An 8649-nucleotide genomic window follows, 5' to 3' on the forward strand; every position below is an offset into this window, starting at 1 on the left:
GGTTGAGAGCTAATGGAGGTTGTTTGTGTGTCCATGTGTTTGTGTCTCTACACACTCACGCTGACATGCATCTACACAAAGACAGTTAAAGTATCAATGAGAGCATAACGAGAAAGTTGTTGAGGAGGATGAGAGGGGAATGCAAATGCAAATAGAGGACGAGAAGGATTTCTTCAATGATCTAATTTCAAACGAGAGAGCAGAACAGTTTTGTGGGCCTGCCAACCGCAGATACTGACCGCACTGAAGCATCTGTGAAGCTGGAACCTGCTCCACACCACTGCTGACTTAGTTGAGCCATCTGAATTCATTACAGCATCTGACACACACACACACACACACACACACACAAAACAAACACCGCGTCACCACACACATCACACACACACACACACACACACACACACACACACACACACGTCTTGTGCAGAATGTAGATATCAACCAGTCCTACAGAGTGTCCTAATATGTCCCATAAACACCTGACAGCACGGCTTTGTGGAAACGCTGAGATACCCATAATCCTTTAGTTGGAGTCGGGGGGTCAACTCGCCATCGTGTTGAGCACACCCAATAAGATTCAAACTGCCTATAGCCAAGCATCAACACCCAAAACTCCTCACAGAATTCTGCACAGCATGCAGGCTTGGCTGCTATGTATGCAATGTAAGTCCAGCATGTGGTGAAGAGCATAAAAAAATACTAACACTATTAACGCTGAGAATTTTGTCTAGCGTCACACTGGGCTTAAGACGACAAAACATTTTGCAGTGTTCAAGGGAACAGGCTGCCTGAACAAAGAGGGGTGAAGGTGAGGTCTTCAGCCTACAATACTAAAAGCAGCCACTGACTTACAGTACAGTAATCAGGGGACTGTTGGCTGCAGAAAAACTGCAACGCCTCACCTAGTTCATTATAAGATGACACAACCAATTTGTACCTCTGCCTGCTGCAATCTACCAAATCTCCCCTGACAAAAGCATTTAGATTAGAGCACTTTCAGGGAGGGCTGCGCTGACATGCGTACCCAGCCTGTAAAAGGGGAAATGAAGTGCCTTTTTAATTCTCCTCCAGGCAAACATAAAACTGTCCAGGTAAGTCATTTGTGGGTTGAATGGAAAGCCAGAAGCAAGTTGCCTCTCTGTTGCAATACCTCTCACTCTCTGTTTTTTGTTTTTTTAATCCACCCTTTCTCTGCAGGAAACTGTGCACAAACACGTGTTATAACTCACACAAATCCTTATCCTCATCTAGAAGATTATTAATCTATTTGTTACATTTTGTCCCATTATTTCTCCCACATAATCCTCTTTCACTTCCTCTGGCAGCATGGTAATGAGTTTCTGTGAACAAGGAAGCTGCACGTGTTGTTGATTGTTCTGATTGGCGCTTCTCCCTCTCTCGCTCATTCTCTCTTCCTCTCTGTCTCCCTTTCCGGTTTGACCTATCCAGAAGAATAAAGACTCACATGTGGAAAAGAAAACTGGAAATGGAGAGAGGTGCCATTTCATCTAATAGAACAGAACTTTGTGATCACTTTCCTCTCTCAAGTCTTTAAAGACAACTGGAGCGAGGTGGAATGGGAAGTAATTGCCCAGGAACATGAACACCACTCCAGAATTTGGCTCGAGTTACCAAACCACTTTCACAGCTACAGTACATCAGGTATTCCCTTCTTCTTCTTCCAAATATTCACTCAGATTCATACATCACTCCATTTCCTCTCAGCGGTCAAACCAGTGACAGATAATTAGGTGTGTGTGTGTGTGTGTGTGTGTGTGTGTGTGTGTGTGTGTGTCACTTTCTCCTGCGCTTGGTTTTTATTAAAAGATTTTGTCCGTCTCCCTTATCGCACAGACAATGTTGACGGAGAGGAGACATCATATATAACATTTTTTTAATCTAAGAATCTTATATAAAACCCATAAGCTGTCGAATGATTGCTACGGTTTCCACTCCAAAATAGGACTTGGAGCAAGGAGACAGCACAGAACATAGTCTCTGTTTTAAATCAAATATAAACGCACCCACGCACAGATACAGGCCGCAGGCACAGTATACGTGTAGTAAAAATTATGTTACAGTAAAAGATCCCAGTAAAGCTGCGAAATTGAGAAACATGGATGTGAAACGACAGTAAAGCTACTCTGGTCTCTTGAGGAAGAGAGTGGATGTGTAAAGTCTTGGCTGACAATCCATTTCTTTCCTTTAGCCTCACGTCTAACAAGTATGACCACAGGGAGATGAGCAAAGAGGGAAATATGTGAGGCGGAACACTCCAGTGCTAAATATCAACATGAATTGGTTGCAATATAAGTCAACAACTAGAAAGAGAATTTATTCATTCCAATACATTGTGTTTTAATACTAAACAAGCAACTCAGACATGGTATCACACCACTGAGACTGTTGCTGTGGAAAATAATCCTTGTTATTATGTACATGAAGACACTATATAATGTGATTTGACTTGTTTCATCATATCTGTAGGGAGTCGTACGTAGGAAGCCAGAACATTTCTTTTTACATGTCCTCTGCGTATACGTCCGTTATGCATGTGTGTCCATGTGACTTGTCTGGAGATATAATGGTAAAGGCAAAGATGAACTGCAAGTGTTTTCAAATAACAAACAAGGGGTCGCTTGATGTTTTTATGAAGCGAGTCTGTTTGGAAATGAATCGTTAGTCTCGGTTTTATTGCTCAAATTACCCGAGCCGGTCCTTGTCCTGTTTGCCCTTAATTAACAAGCGTTCAATTCCCCTATTAATTAGCACACGCTGTTAGCTATTTTACATCACTCTTCATTTGTCGACAATTGAGAGGTCTATTATTAAAAGGCATGCCACATGGTTAATTGTGCAAGTGGCTCGGCGGCAGGGGAGGAGAGCACCAATTCGCTGAACGTAGGGAGGAGTCCGCGAGCTCTGCGGTGGTTCTGACACAACCTTTACAGTCTGTCTTCAGTTCGCTGCCTGACACTCTGTCCTTGAGAGAGAGACCATCTCCCTCACTACTGTTACACACTTGCTGTGTTCGGACCCAGCATGGCAGTGTGGCCACAATAGAAGAGAGAGAGGGTGGTTCTAGGTAACAGGTTTCTTTATAAGGCTGATCAGTACATTTTCCTTCAAACTGTGGGATGTATGGGTACAAAACATATGCTGGTCTAAATCCCTTCTGCTGTCGCATTTTTCTGTCATTTAATTGGTGTCTCTGTCTAAATTTCGGAGTCAGAGACACTTCACAATGAAATAAATATAAAAAGGTTTGTTTCTGTGAAATGGGAGACTGAGACTTGTTATTTGTTTCTACACATCCTCTTCATAATGAAACATAACAAGACTGAAATCCAGGACTAATTTTTACAGTTTACAGTTTGGAATCAAATGTTAAATGGCTACAATCAATATCCACATGAAAAATGGATATAACATGGATAAGACATGACTACTTGAATAGTTTGAAAGGGTTGATTTGTAGTGACAAACACACAGAGAATAATCATGGAGTTTTATAATGTCTTTCAGCTCACTGTGTTGGTCATCAGTTTGGTTCATTCTCACCATTCTCTTTTTAAGCTGTCAAAAAAAAGAAAAAAGACCCTGCACCAAACAGCAGGCAGATAACTTTAATGACTAGCTAACAGAGTTAAAAATATCAATATGAAGCCGTTTGTTGCCAAGTTTCCCATGCCAACATTTTGGCAGCTGGAATGCAAATGTGTGTAGTTAACTGACTGACTGAGTGATGAAGTTACACCACTGGTCGGCCAGTCACGTGTTGGACTTTTCCCATTAGTTGCTGTTCTTTCAAATAAATTTATGTCATCAGGAAGGTGGTTTACAGGTAGCGTTGCTAACTTACCACCTTTGTCACTGGATTTACTTTTCTGTCCCCTTTAGCAACTTTTTTCCCAAAAAGCATCTAACAACAAAACTAGCAACTTTTTGAGCAAACTTAAGCTATTTCCATAGGAAAGAGTTGCCAGTTTTCAACTATGTCTGCAATTTCGCACATTGACCATTCACGTTTCAGCCATATTTGACCTAGTCTTGTTAAGGTTATAATATGTCAGTGTTGTCTTCTAAGTTTGTTTCTGCTGCCCATAAGAAGCCAAAAAATAAATTATTGCAGGCTTAACAATGGAGCTGAAGGTATGAAAATTCTACCAATAAAGCATGACACATATGGGCGAAGAGGAGGTAACAAGACCACAGGGCAAAATTCACTTAAATAAAGTCAGTGAAAGAAAAAGTGAAATCAGTAAAGTAAGCAGAACTAAAACAAAGCAACATATTTAAAAAAAAAAAAAAAATTGGGAAAACAAGTTTAAAAAAAAAGAGATGAGAAACAGAACACAAGAGCACAAACAGGCAGGAAGTGAGTCTGCCTGAAAACCCTGTAAAGACAGACAAAGGTGAGCGACAAGAAACACACAGAGCAGTCGAGGTATCCTTTCTCTTTCCCTCTCCCTGCCTCACCTCTTCTCACCCCTAGACCTCGGCCAGGGCTTAACAAGTGGCAAGGGAAGCAGGCAGGCCAGAGCTGTGCTGATTGACAGAACAATTACTGCTAACACGCACCCCAATGGAGAGGCAGACATCTCCAAATAGAATTTCACTATGCTGTTGCATCACACGCTTACAGGGAGGATTTTGGTAGAAAAGCAAAATTGCCTGACCGGCCGACTGACTGACTGACTGACTGACTGACTGACGGACTTGGAGCTGAGCACAACTGCTTGAAAAGCACTCCTCTGTTTTCTGTTGCCTGCCATAAATAGAAGAGAAAAAAGCATTTACCCTTGATCAAGGTTGGCTGGTTCTAACTTTAGAAGCAATGTTTGGCAACCCATTTCCTCCAACTCTGACTGTTCATCTGTTAGCTCAGTTAGAGGTGTAGCTATTTTTATCCACACACCTACTGACTGACGAAAAAGTGGAAAGTTAATTAAAAGAGACACCACACATCAGAACATTTCCAATATATTATGCATCACAGACCTAATAAGCTAGAAATGATGAGGAGACAAGTATTTTAGGTTGTGAAGTTAAAGTAACAATGTCAGAATAAAATGTGAATTGTGTTTTAATTGTTTTTGATTCAGCATTATTTAGTTTACACATTAAATACAGTGCATAAAACAAAAAAATCAATGTAGATGTTGCCATAAAGTCATTTCATTGCATTATGGCTTTCATGTTGCACAGATTGGAATGTCTGTCATGTAGCAGAGCTGAAGCGATTAGTTGATAAATTGATTAGTTGATTTAATCAATTTAATCAGAAATAATCAATTAATCATTTCAGTCATTTTTGTGTGAGTGAAAAGTTCTGGACTGGTATTTGGACTGATTTAGAAAATAATTTACAGATTAATCAATGATAAAAAAAAATAACCGTTGGTGGCAGCCATAGCATCTAGTGTCTATCTAATATCATCTACTCCGCTCCACACAAGTCTCTGTGTGAAGCATCTGTTGGTTGATGCAGTCGGTCTCATGCAGCCATCCTGGCCATTACGCCACCCCATGGCATTCTGGCCTCCAACAGCTGCATTACACCACGCTCTCTGAGTTTCTAATTAGCTTATCTCGGAAAATAAGGATGCTGGGCAATTCTTTGCTCTAGCAGTCTAACAACAAGCAGACTGCAGGGAATGTGGTTGGCACCTTGTGTCACCAAGGGGGCTGTTGTCGTCAACAGACTAGTGCAAAAAATATGGTTCACAGTCTTTCCTCTCTCACACAAACCCTCGACTCCCTTTCCCAGTTTCTTGGCATTATTTCAACTTTGAACTTTGAGTCGATTACCAATCTCAAGACAGAATTTAAATTCAAAGATTTAATATTTTTGGAAGTCACAGTGATTAATGAATATGAGGCAAACATTTGCAAGAAGAAACCGGTTTGCTTGTATTCAGTGGCTTCTCAAATATGCAGATCTGCACATCTACAAGATATTGTTATCAATTGTTAAGTCCTGAAATAAGATAAAGTTATTTTTGCTATTCATAACATATAAAAAAACAAAAAACATATAAAATGGATAGTATTTAATAAGTAACATTTTTTGCTCCTCTGCTCATGTTTGAATCACTTTTTAGGAGTCTGATTGCTGACAGAATCAAAGCTATCAGCCACAATTTTAACAAAGCAATGTAGTCCCTTTTAATTACCGTTTATCCATTATTCATTATTTATCAAACATGTAACCTGTAGATGTATTTAAATGCCAAATGATACACTAAATGTAGAACTTTGTCAGCTCTGATGTCTCCTGGCTGGAGGAGTCATGGAGTGAGGGATGTAAGAGAAGGGAATGGAGGAAGGAAGAGAGGATAGATCCTGCCACCTGTAGCAGTGAACGTCCTGCAGGACTGTAATCTGCCAGTTGTCTCTCACTGAGACGTCCAGCTTAGCCGAGGCCAGCCAAGCCCTGCAGCCTCCAGCACCGAACGATGCTGGGACCCCAGGACATAAGGCACCTGCACGGGGAGATAAAGGCTTCAACTCCTGAGCTAATACTGACGATTCTTTTGATAAATACAGACGTGGGGTGGTGTGTGGAGGGTGGTGGGAAGTGGGGGAGCAATCTTTTCCAGCTCACTCTCTCCTCCCTGTCTACCTGTCTCAGTAATCTCCCTTTCTTGTACTTCGTACGTTTTCCTTCCTCCACCCTCTCTCTGTCTGTTTCTCTGCAAGTCTCCCCCTCTCTCTCTATCTCTCCCTCTCTCTGTACCTTCTTTATCCTGTCCTGTGTGAGTTTGGATCAGACAGGCAAAGCTCTCCACGCTCTGCCTTTTTATTTATTCCATATCTGTAACTGTCAAAAAAGAAGATTGCTACTTTAGGAGCTGTCGGTGCTTTGTTGTGCTCATGGAAAGTCAAATGGAGGTGGTTGTGTTAAAAGCATCTTGACCACTTTGTGGGGACACAAACAATGTCAGCTGTGGTCTTGGAAGCCCCAGACAGTTGAAAATGGCTCTAGAAGTGCATGAGACATGATGTCTCTTAGATGGCACAGTGCTGAGAGGAGCGGTTAAAACAGTATTAGCCTGGGGAGGTAAATGAAGTCGGGCCTCAGCAACATTACCTCCCGCTGTGTCTGTCACTTAAATACCTATTTATGAGAGCTTATTTAAATATAAACATGCCCAGTGTTGCATGATTAGTGTATTAAGAAAAGCTTTAGGACCTAAATGACCCAACAAGGCTCCTGTACAGATTAACACCTTACACATTCACGATGATGTCAAATGAGAAGTCAAGACCATTCAGAAAGTGGCATTTCTCGTAACCTGGGACAATAATTACCTGGCAGGAAATGTCAGTTAAATTACCACTGCTTGAAACTGTTACTACATGTAAAGAAACAGGGATATAACTTTGCTTTATACTGTAGCACTGCTACACAGTAACTTAACTGACAGCGTAACTACACTCACCTGAGAAATAACACCAATTTTAAAGCAAGCACTTGCCAGCATCACTGTAAATAAATGGTTGGCAGGATGAGACAAACTCTGAGTGCAAAGTTGCAACTAAACCACATGAAGTCAAAACAGAGAAAGCAAAGCATCCGAGCTGAGCTGCATCGCGTTGCACTGTGCGGCATCGTAGACAGCAGTTCATCTTTCCTGTCTATGGTGTCGTGCCCGTTGTCTCTTCCCATTAGCCTGCGACCGGCGTGCTACGATATGGCCGGTGCGGGCACTAGGCTAGCAGACGCAGACAGCTCAGGGTGGCAGATGCCTGGCGTTTCTGCGGATGCCCTCCATCAACTGATGACAGATGTCAGGGCTCCTCTTGGATGGCAACACTTCATCACGCTACCCTGTTCTCCCTCCTCGCCCCACTGGATACACCAGCCTGCTTGGCAGACGCCATGCCCAACCCCACTGCACCAACCCCATTCCCTCCTGCCACACCTATTCATTCCCACACAAATATACGCACACACACACACACACTCACACACATTTCTGCATCCATCAGTCAAGCGTTATTACATCAGACAGCCGTCATACTGGCAACCAATGGATCACATGCTAATGCGCCCAGACGCATCCACTCTGGAAATCCAAAGTATCAGTCTTTAGTGTGTGTGTGTGTGTGTGTGTGTGAGAGAGAGATCACTGCATGAAAATAACACCAATTTTAAAGCAAGCACTTGCCAGCATCACTGTAAAATAAATGGTTGGCAGGATGAGACAAACTCTGAGTGCAAAGTTGCAACTAAACCACAATGAAGTCAAAACAGAGAAAGCAAAGCATCCGGCTGAGGCTGCATCGCGTTGCACTGTGCGGCATGTAGACAGCAGTTCATCTTTCCTGTCTATGTGTCGTGCCCGTTGTCTCTTCCATTAGCCTCGCGACCAGCGCGTGCTACGATATGGCCGGTGCGGCACTAGGCTAGCAGACGCAGACAGCTCAGGGTGGCAGATGCCTGGCGTTTCTGCGGATGCCCCCATCAACTGATGACAGATGTCAGGGCTCCTCTTGGATGGCAACACTTCATCACGCTACCCTGTTCTCCCTCCTCGCCCCACTGGATACACCAGCCTGCTTGGCAGACGCCATGCCCACCCCACTGCACCAACCCCATTCCCTCCTGCCCACACCTATTCATTCCCAACAAATAGTACG

The 8649-nt window shown here is 42.7% G+C and overlaps 1 protein-coding gene across 1 annotated transcript in view; it reads right to left on the reverse strand.

Annotated features, from left to right (window-relative positions):
* The window catches only part of agbl4 (ATP/GTP binding protein like 4), a 269553-nt gene that overhangs the window by 156800 nt on the left and 104104 nt on the right, over nucleotides 1-8649 (reverse strand). The window lies entirely within an intron of this gene.

Source organism: Seriola dumerili, unplaced genomic scaffold (genome assembly GCF_002260705.1).
Source record: "Seriola dumerili isolate Sdu_G_001 unplaced genomic scaffold, Sdu_1.0 BDQW01000002.1, whole genome shotgun sequence".
Lineage (NCBI taxonomy): Eukaryota > Metazoa > Chordata > Actinopteri > Carangiformes > Carangidae > Seriola > Seriola dumerili.